The sequence below is a fragment of the Tachyglossus aculeatus genome, chromosome 1 (genome assembly GCF_015852505.1).
Source record: "Tachyglossus aculeatus isolate mTacAcu1 chromosome 1, mTacAcu1.pri, whole genome shotgun sequence".
In the NCBI taxonomy this organism is placed as follows: Eukaryota; Metazoa; Chordata; class Mammalia; order Monotremata; family Tachyglossidae; genus Tachyglossus; species Tachyglossus aculeatus.
In genome coordinates this window covers 29584021-29595370 of record NC_052066.1, presented here as the reverse complement: position 1 = coordinate 29595370, position 11350 = coordinate 29584021, and positions in this window count along the sequence as shown.

Below are 11350 nucleotides of genomic sequence, written 5' to 3'. Positions count from 1 at the left end.
TATTTATTGAGCGCTTACTATGTGCAGAGCACTGTACTAAACGCTTGGGAAGTACAAATTGGCAACATATAGAGAGACAGTCCCTACCCAACAGTGGGCTCACAGTCTAAAAGGGGGAGACAGAGACCAAAACCAAACATACTAACAAAATAAAATAAATAGAATAGATATGTACAAATAAAATAAATAAATAAATAGAGTAATAAATATGTACAAACATATATACAGGTGCTGTGGGGAAGGGAAGGAGGTAAGATGGGGGGGATGGAGAGGGGGACGAGGGGGAGAGGAAGGAAGGGGCTCAGTCAGGGAAGGCCTCCTGGAGGAGGTGAGCTCTCAGCAGGGCCTTGAAGGGAGGAAGAGAGCGAGCTTGGCGGATGGGCAGAGGGAGGGCATGCCAGGCCCGGGGGATGACGTGGGCCGGGGGTCGATGGCGGGACAGGTGAGAGCGAGGTACGGTGAGGAGATCAGTGGTGGAGGAGCGGAGGGTGCGGACTGGGCTGTAGAAGAAGAGAAGGGAGGTGAGGTAGGAGGGGGCGAGGTGATGGATGGACAGCCTTGAAGCCCAGGGGGAGGAGTTTCTGCCTGATTATTATTATGGAGTGGGTGAAAAGAGGAATCCCCTAAGCTTCGGGTGACCTAAATAGCCAGTTGGTGAACTAATACAGAGTAGATGAGGAGGAGGAGGGAGGCGGTGGTGGGTCCCTTATCTCCAATCCCTCAGAGGAAATGGGCCCCAGTCGGTGGTGATGGCGGTGAAGACGGTAGCCTACCAGCCAGCCAGGCCCAGCCTTGGCTTCATTCTGACTGCACACCCCCCCTGCCCGGCCCTCCGCCCTCCCTCCCAAACTGTAGAAGTTAGGGTCCCTTAAGACGCAGGCACCCGGCAAAGCCTCCAAGCTCTCCCCTTTCCAGTAAGTTCACTCACTCAATCAATCACTGGTCTTTACCAACACAATCCCAGTCCACACTTCGCTCCGCTGCTCAGCTCAGTTTTCTCAAACCTTGTTCTGCAGGTGCCCGTCCCCCATGCCTAAAAAAACTCCGACGGTCCTCCGTCTGGCTCCACAACAAGCAGAAACTCCTCAGCGTCAGCTTTAATCGATCAATCGTATTTATTGAGCACTTACTGTGTGCAGAGCACTGTACTAAGTGCTTGGGAAGTACAAGTTGGCAGTCGGCTCTCTCTCCCCCTTATGACCCAGCCCACACATTTCACTCCACAAGCACCAATTTACTCACTGCCATGATTTTGATGATTTTGATTTTCTCACCCTTTACTTCCCTCTTTCCTGCTGCTTGGAACTCCCTCCCCCTTCATGTCCAACGGACGACCACCACACTCCTCACCTTCAAATCCCTACTAAAATCACATCTCCTCCAGGAAGTCTTCCCTGACTAACCTTTCATCTCCCCACCCTACTTCCCTCCACTTTTGCATTCCCCCTGCACCTGGCTCTGAATCCCCTCAGTATTGAGGTATTTTCTCATCCTTTCCATCCCCACAGCATTTAAGCTCTTTGTGGTTAGGGAACCTGACTACCAACTCTGTTTCACTGTACTCTCCCAAATACTCTGAACACAGTAAACGCCCAATAAATATGATGGATTGATTGATAGACTCTGTTGCTTCCTCCCTGTCTGTAATTTATTTTAATGTCTGCCTCCCCTTCTAAAGCTCTTTTGGAGGTGAAAAGGGTGTCTACTTATTCCATTGTATTCTCCTGAGTGCTCAGTACAATCTTCAATCAATGGTACTTATTGAGCACTTACTATGTGCAAACTGTAGACTGTAAGCTTCTCTAGACTGTAAGCTCCTTAAGCACATCTATCAACTCTGTTAGATTGTACTCTCCCAATCCCAAGCTTTTAGTACAGTGCTCTGCACACAGTAAGCACTCAAGAAATGCCATGGATTGATAATAATAATAATAATAATAATAATGGCATTTGTTAAGCGCTTACTATGGGCCAAGCACTGTTCTAAGTGCTGGGGGTGGGGGCAATACAAAGTGATCAGGTTGTCCCACGTGGGGCTCACAGTCTTAATCCCCATTTTACAGATGAGGGAACTGAGGCTCAGAGAAGTGAAGTGACTTGTCCAAAGTCACACAGGCGGTAAGTGGCAGAGCCGGGATTAGAACCCATGACCTCTGACTCTCAAGCCTGTGCTCTTTCCACTGAGCCCCGCTGCTTCTCATTGATGATGAGAATGATAATGATGATGATGATGATGATGATGATGATGATGATGATGATGATGATGATGATGATGATGATGATGATGATGATGATTGATGGCAGAGCACTGTACTGAGTGCTTGGGAGCTTCCCAAGTATTGAAGCAACAGAAAGAGCCCGGGCTTGGGAGCCAGAGGTCATGGGTTCTAATCCCGACTCCGCCAATTGTCAGCTGTGTGACTTTGGGCAAGTCACTTAACTTTTCTGGGCCTCAGTTACCTCACCTGTAAAATGGGGATTAAGACTGTGAGCCCCACGTGGAACAACCTGATCACCTTGTATCCCCCCCCAGCATTTAGAACAGTGCTTTGCACATAGTAAGCACTTAACAAATGCTATTATTATTATATTATTATTATTATTATTCTGATTAACACACTCCAACGGAGTTGGCAGTCACATCCCTTGCCCCGCATGGCTCTGTTCACAAGTGCTTAATAAATTCCTCTGATCAATCAATCAATCGTATTTATTGAGCACTTACTGTGTGCAGAGCACTGTACTAAGCGCTTGGGAAGTACAATTTGGCAACATATAGAGACAGTCCCTACCCAACAGTGGGCTTCCAGTCTAAAAGACTAATCGGTTGATTAGATGAGTGGAGGAGTGAGCGGACAGCCGCGGGTTTCTTTATGGCTTCCTCCGAGGGCGTCGCGACTCTTTTCTGTCTGGCTAAAGTTGCCCTGGCTCCCTGCCACCGAAGAGAGGGTTAAGGTTAGAAAGGATGAACCCCAGAGGCTCCGGTGACGTTGTACTCAGAGCACTGTGCAGGTGTTGGATAAGGAAATAAATGTTGATTCATTCATTCATTCCTTCAATCGTATTTATTGAGCGCTTACTGTGTGCAGAGCACTGGACTAAGCACTTGGAAAGTCCAAGTCGGCAACATATGGAGACGGTCCCTACCCAGCAGCGGGCTCACAGTCTAGAAGGGGGAGACAGACGACAAAACAAAACATATTAACAAAATAAAATAAATAGGATACTAAGTATGCACAAGTAAAATAAATAGAGTAATAAATCTGTACAAATATATATACAGGTGCTGTGGGGAGGGGAAGGAGGTAGGGCGGGGGGGGATGGGGAGGAGGAGAGGAAAAAGGGGGCTCAGTCTGGGAAGGCCTCTGGATCCCTACCTCTGGAAGCTTACTGTCTAAAACAGCCCTTTGTTGGGTAGGGATTGTCTCTATCTGTCGCCGCATTGCACTTTCCGAGCGCTTAGTACAGTGTCTGCACACAGTAAGCGCTCAATAAATACGACTGACTGAATAAAACAGGCCATATGATCATAAGTGGATATAAAGGAGTCAGAAAACCGGAGATGTGTCCAATAAGCCGAAGAGATAATGTCAAAGGCGCATTTGCAAATAAATGAGTAAGCATACAAATATGTACATGTTGGGCAAGACTGAGAAGCAGTGTGGCTAAGTGGAAAGAGCCCGGGGTTTGGAGTCAGAGGTCATGGGTTCAAATTCTGGCTCTGCCAATTGTCAGCTGTGTGACTTTGGGCAAGTCACTTCATTTCTCTGGGCCTCAGTTCTCTCATCTGTAAGATGGGGATGAAGACTGTGAGCCCCATGTGGGGCAGCCTGATTACCTTGTATCCCCCCAGTGCTAAGAACAGTGCTTTGCACATAGTAAGCGCTTAACAAATACCATTATTATTATTATTACAGTCTTAATCCCCATTTTCCAGATGAGGGAACTGAGGCCCAGAGAAGTGAAGTGACTTGCCCAAAGTCACACAGCTGATTCTAGACTGTGAGCCCACTGTTGGGTAGGGACCGTCTCTATATGTTGCCAGCTTGCACTTCCCAAGCGCTTAGTACAGTGCTCTGCACACAGTAAGCACTCAATAAATATGATTGAATGAATGAATGAATTGGCAGAGCCGGGATTTGAACCCATGACCTCTGACTCCGAAGCCCGGGCTCTTTCCACTGAGCCAGGATGGATGTGCTCTCCCCATACAGAATTCAGAGAAGCAGCGTGGCCTAATGGCTAGAGCCTGGGCCTGGGAATCAGAAGGTCATGGGTTCTAATCCTGACCCCGCCTCTTGTCTGCTGTGTGACCTTGGGTGCCTCACCTCACTGGGCCTCAGTTACTGCCTCTAAAAAATGGGGATGAAGACAGTGAGGCCCATATGGGACAAGGACTGTGCCCAAGCCTATTTGCTTGTATTCATCCCAGCACTTAGTACAGTGCTTGGCATATACTAAGCGCTTAACAAATGCCATAATTATTAAGGACCTGGGTTCTAATCCTGCCTCTGCCACTTGTCTACTGTGTGACCTTGGGGAAGTCACGTCATTTCTCTGTGCCTCCTCTGTAAAATGTGGATTGAGGCTGAGCCCCAGGGACAGGGACTGTGTCCAACTTGATTTGTTTGTATCCACCCAAATGCTTTTTTTAATGGCATTTATTTAGCGCTTACTCTGTGCAAAGCGCTGTTCTAAGCACCGGAGAGGTTACAAGGCGATCAGATAGTCCCATGGGGGACTCACCGTCTTAATCCCCATTTTAAAAATGAGGTAACTGAGGCCCAGAGAAGTGAAGTGACTTGCCCAAAGTCACACAGCTGCCGATTGGCGGAGTCGGGATTTGAACCCATGACCTCGGACTCCAAAGCCCGGAGTCTTTCCACTGGGCCACGCTGCTTCTCTAAGCACTTAGTATGGTCTCTGGCACATAGTAAGCGCTTGACAAATACCATCATTGTTACATCTTTTGAGGCATTGAGGGAGTCTCCCCCATGGTTCAGTGGGCAGGGGCACTGTATGAGCTGCTCTCTTCTCTAAATTCCAATCTTGAGGGTGGGAATGGCTCGGTCGGGGTGAGGGGTGGCAAGGAAAGTTGGACTAGAGGGAACGGGGTGGATGGGGGGTTGGCTCGGCTAGAGGGAACAGCATGGATGGAGGAATCCTGTGCCCACTGTTGGGTAGGGACTGTCTCTATATGTTACCAACTTGTACTTCCCAAGCGCTTAGTACAGTGCTCTGCACACAGTAAGCGCTCAATAAATATGATTGATTGATTGATTGACTGGAGAAGCAGCAAGGCCTGGTGGCTAGACCCCGGGCCTGAGAGCCAGGAGGAAATGGATTCTAATCCCGGCTCCAGTCAATCATCATCATCATCATCAATCGTATTTATTGAGCGCTTACTATGTGCAGAGCACTGTACTAAGCGCTTGGGAAGTACAACTTGGCAACACATAGAGACGGTCCCTACCCACCAGTGGGCTCACAGTCTAAAAGGGGGAGACGGAGAACAAAACCAAACATACTAACAAAATAAAATAAATAGAATAGATATGGACAAGTAAAATAAATAAATAAATAAATAGAGTAATAAATATGTACAGACATATATGCATATATACAGGTGCTGTGGGGAAGGGAAGGAGGTAAGATGGGGGGGATGGAGAGGGGGACGAGGGGGAGAGGAAGGAAGGGGCTCAGTTTGGGAAGGGCTCCTGGAGGAGGTGAGCTCTCAGTAGGGCCTTGAAAATCAATCAATCAATCAATCAATCAATCAGTCGTATTTATTGAGTGCTTACTGTGTGCAGAGCACTGTACTAAGCGCTTGGGAAGTACAAGTTGGTCACCACAGTGACCTTGGGCAAGTCACTTAACTTCTCTGAGCCTCAGTTACCTCAGCTGTAAAATGGGGATTAAGACTGTGAGCCCCAAGTGGGACAACATGATCACCTTGTATCACCCCCAGTGCTTAGAACAGTGCTTTGCACATAGTAAGCACTTAGCAAATGCCATTATTATTATTATTATTATTAGTAGTAGTAGTAGTAGTAGTAGTAGTAGTAGTAGTAGTAGTAGTCTGCTGGGTGACCTTGGACAAGTCACTTCACTTCTCTGTACGTCAGTCACCTTGCCTGTGAAATGAAGAGAAGCAGAATGGCCCACTGGGCCTGGGCATCAGAGGTCACGGGTTCTAATCCCGGATCTGCCGCGTGCCTGCTGTGTGACCTTGGGCAAGTCACTTCACTTCTCTGTGCCTCAGCTACCTTATCTATAAAATGGGGATCAATCAATCAATCAATCGTATTTATTGAGCGCTTACTGTGTGCAGAGCACTGTACTAAGCGCTTGGGAAGTACAAGTTGGATCAAGGCTGTGAGCCCCACATGGGACAACCTGATTACTTTGTATCTCCCCCAGCGCTTAGAAGAGTGCTTGGCACATAGTAAGCGCTTAACAAATACCATCATCATCATCATCTTTTAGACTGTGAGCCCACTGTTGGGTAGGGACTGTCTCTATATGTTGCCAATTTGTACTTCCCAAGCGCTTAGTACAGTGCTCTGCACATAGTAAGCGCTCAATAAATACGATTGATGATGTAACAAATGCCACAGTTACTATTAGGACTGTGAGCCCCATGTGGGACAGGGGCTCTGTCCAACCTGATTAATTTGCATCTACCCTGGCACTTAGTACAGTGACTGCCACATACTAAGTGCTTTAACAAACACTACTAAAGAAATGGAGGAACAGCATGGATGGGGCATTGTCTTGACCGGAGCTGGGGGACGGGGAGGGGCATTCGTTCATTCATTTTCAATTCATTCAATCGTATTTATTGAGTGCTTTCTGTGTGCAGAGCACTGTACTGAGCTCTTGAGAGAGTGCAGTAATACTAATAATAATGATAGCATTTATTAAGCGCTTACTGTGTGCAAAGCATCATCATCATCATCATCAATCGTATTTATTGAGCGCTTACTATGTGCAGAGCACTGTACTAAGCGCTTGGGAAGTACAAATTGGCAACATATAGAGACAGTCCCTACCCACCAGTGGGCTCACAGTCTAAAAGGGGGAGACAGAGAACAAAACCAAACATACTAACAAAATAAAATAAATATATATTTATAAAATTAAAAAAAAAAGCACTGTTCTAAGCGCTGGGGAGGTTACAAGGTGATCAGGTTGTCCCACGGGGGGGTCGTAGTCTTTATCCTCATTTTGCAGATGAGGTCACTGAGGCCCAGAGAAGCTGACTTGCCCAAAGTCACACAGCTGACAGCTGGCGGAGCCGGGATTTGAACCCATGACCTCTGACTCCAAAGCCCGGGCTCTTTCCTCGCCTGGGTTCAGGGGACTGGCTTGGCCAAGGGACGGGAGGCTGGTTTAGCCACGGTAACAGGGGACTGGCTTGGGTGGGCTACTAGCTTGGCAATGGGTTCAGAGGACTGGTTTGGCCACCTCCCAAGATGGCGAGGAGGGGAGAGGGGCAGAAAGCCAGGCTTTCCCGGGGGCGGAGGGTGTTTTTCTGTGTTGCGCGCTGCTGTTATCGTTGTGGTAAATTCATCGTATTGGCCGAGCAGGGAGGAAGCCTGAGGTTTCCTGTTGTTTTACCAACTCTGCATCTTGTCATTTTTTTTTTATTTCATTTTTTTTTTTAGAAAAGGGAAGGGAATGAAAAAGGGGAAATTCCTCTGACTGGAAGATGCCGCCTCAACTAGGAGGTGAAAAAGTCTTCTCTTGAGCAGGGGAAGACCCCTGGCTCGGAGCGGAGAGGTTATGGCCAGGGCCTTGGGGGGACCGGATGGAGAAGAAAGCCGAACCCAAGCCAGATTTTCTCTCTCCTCGCAGTATCCCTCCGGCTGAGGTTTCCGGATCAGAAGCAATCAATCAATCAATCGTATTTATTGAGCGCTTACTGTGTGCAGAGCACTGGACTAAGCACTTGGGAAGTACAAGTTGGCAACATATAGAGACGGTCCCTACCCAACAGCGGGCTGTAACCTTGGCGTTATCCTTGACTCATCTCTCTCACATACAATAATCATAATAATAACAATAATAATGACGATGGTATTTGTTAAGCACTTACATCCCATAGACCGAATCTGTCATCAGATTCTGACAATTCCATCTTCACAGCATCACTGAAATCCTTCTTTTCCTCTCCATCCAAACTGCTACCGCGCTGATCCAAGCACTGAGAATGTATTTTTTTCATTCATTCATTCATTCATTCGTATTTATTGAGCGCTTATTGTGTGCAGAGCACTGTACTAAGCGTTTGGGAAGTACAAGTTTAGGGTCTATAAGTAGAGTAATAATTTTTCCCTACCCAACAGTGGGCTCACAGTCTAGAAAGCAGGAAGGAGGACTGAGGTTTTCAGGAGGATACGCTTCCTAGAATGTAAACTCACTGTAGGCAGGGAATGTGTCTGCTAATTCATTCAACTGTATTTATTGAGCGCTTACTGTGTGCAGAGCACTGGACTAAGTTCTTGGAAAGTGCAATTTGGCAACAGGTAGAGACAATCCCTACCCACCGATGGGCTCACAGTCTAGAAGGGGGAGACAGACAACAAAACAAAACAAGTAGACAGGTGTCAATACCATCAAAATTAGAGAATTATAGATATATACACATCCCATATTGTACTTCATTCACTCATTCATTCAATCGTATTTATTGAGCACTTACTATGCGCAGAGCACTGTACTAAGCGCTTGGGAAGTCCAAGTTGGCAACATATAGAGAGGGTCCCTACCCAACAGCGGGCTCACAGTCTAGAAGGGGGACATAGAGCTTGTACTCTCCCAAGCTCTTGGCACAGTGCTCTGCACACAGTAAGTGCTCAATAAATACACTGATGGATTATTTCCTCTCCTCCATGATCACTGACTGTTAAAAGTTTCCGCTACTGGGTTTTATTATTAATAATAGTGATAATAATGTTAATATTATTATTGTTATTAATAACATTATTGATGTTATTACTATTATTATTAGTCCCCCTTTTAGACTGTGAGCCCACTGTTGGGTAGGGACTGTCTCTATATGTTGCCAACTTGTACTTCCCAAGCACTTAGTACAGTGTTCTGCACACAGTAAGCTCTCAATAAATATGATTGATTGATTGATTGATTAATATTAACAATAGTACTTGTTACGCACTTACTATGTGCCAACAACTGTTCTAAGGGCTGGGGTAGAAACAAGTTAATCAGGTTGGAGACAGTCCCTGTCCCACAAGGGGCTCACACTCTTTATCCCCATTTCACAGGTGAGGTAACTGAGAGCCAGAGAAGCAAAGTGACCTCCCCAAGGTCACACAGCAGATACGTGGAGGAGCCGGGATTAGAACCCAGGTCCTTCAGATTCCCAATCCCAAGGCTGTGCTCTATCCACTAAGCCACACTGCTTCTCTACAGATGGCCCTGGGTTGCAAGCTGCACAAAGTCAGCTCATCGCGGGCAAGGGTATGTGTCCACCAACTCGGCTATACTGTACTTTCCCAAGCGCTTAGCACAGTGCTCTGCACACAGTAAGTGCTTAATAAATGCCATTGATTGATTGATAGAAAATGAATGCAAGGAAGTTCTTTCTGCATCAGATATTTAATCAATCAATCGTATTTATTGAGTGCTTACTGTGTGAGAGCACTGTACTAAGTGCTTGGGAAGTACAAGTTGGCAACATATAGAGACAGTCCCTACCCAACAGTGGGCTCACAGTCTAAAAGGGGGAGACAGAGAACAAAACAAAACATATTAACAGAATAAAATAAATAGAATAAATATGTACAAGTAAAATAAAAGTAACATATAGAGACGGTCCCTACCCAACAACGGGCTCACAGTCTAGAAGGGGGAGACAGAAAACGGAACAAAACATGTAGACAGGTGACATTCCCTGCCCATAACAAGCAGTCTAAATGGGGAGAAAGACATTAATATTAATAATAATAATAATGGCATTTGTTAAGCTCTTACTATGTGCAAAGCACTGTTCTAAGCGCTGGGGGGGCATGCAAGGTAATCAGTTGTCCCATGTGAGGCTCACAGTCTTCGTCCCCATTTTCCAGATGAGGTAACTGAGGCACAGAGAAGTGAAGTGACTTGCCCAAAGTCACATAGCTGACAAGAGGAGGAGTCGGGATTAGAACCCGTGACCTCTGATTCCCAAGCCCGGGCTCTTTCCACTGAGTCATGCTGCTTCTCCAATACAAATAGATAATGTGTAATATACAACAAAGATATGACATCTATAAGACTGCGTTGAAAATACAATTGAGACTTTTTCCTCTTGGCTGGGTCATCACAACACTATGTCAGGAAATATTTGGACAGGGTTAACAGCCATTGGAAAACGTTTAGTACATATTTACTATTCCTTTTATTTTGTTAATGATGTGCATATAGCTTTAATTTTATTTATTCTGATGTTCTGACACCTGTCTACATGTTTTGTTTTGTGGTCTGTCTCCCCCTTCTAGACTGTGAGCCCGTTGTTGGGTAGGAACCCTCTCTATATGTTGCCGGCTTGGACTTCCCAAGCGCTTAGTACAGTGCTCTGCACACAGTAAGCGCTCAATAAATACGATTGAATGAATGAATGAAAGTTCTTACTTTGCACCACTTCTCCATCCGACGGTAGAAAGGCAGGGCCAGGTGAGCATCATAGTCACACCTTTTCTTACGCTAAGCCCGTAACAAATACCATGAAAAAAATACTCAGCACTTTTAGTCTTTCCACTTAAGAACTCAAAGCAGTTTCCTAGAAATGGTGCTTTTTATCTTCACAGGTCCTTGGGGCATAGGAAGGAACATAGGTAAGAGACAATCACCCTGTTTTTTAGATGGAAAAACTGATTCATAGAAAAGCTTAAGTGACTAGATCAAACTAGTAGAAGAAACTGAAAAAGAAAATAGCCCTGGGTCTCCTCCTCCTGCTTCAATGGTCTAACCATTGGTCTACAGTAGGAAATAACACTAGGGTTGATGCAAGAAGCTTCAAAGTGAGTTATCACTCCTCAAAAATTCAGATTGAGAAGCAAAATTGAGATGCGGTATGGCCTAGAGAGAAGCAGCATGGCTTAATAATAATAATAATAATAATAATAATAATAATAAGGACTGAGACTGAGCCCAGACTGAGCCCCTTCCTTCCTCTCCCCCTCGTCCCCCTCCCATCCCCCCATCTTACCTCCTTCCCTACAGCACCTGTATATATGTATACATGTTTGTACATATTTATTACTCTATTTATTTATTTATTTATTTTACTTGTACATATCTATTCTATTTATTTTATTTTGTTAGTATGTTTGGTTTTGTTCTCTGTCTC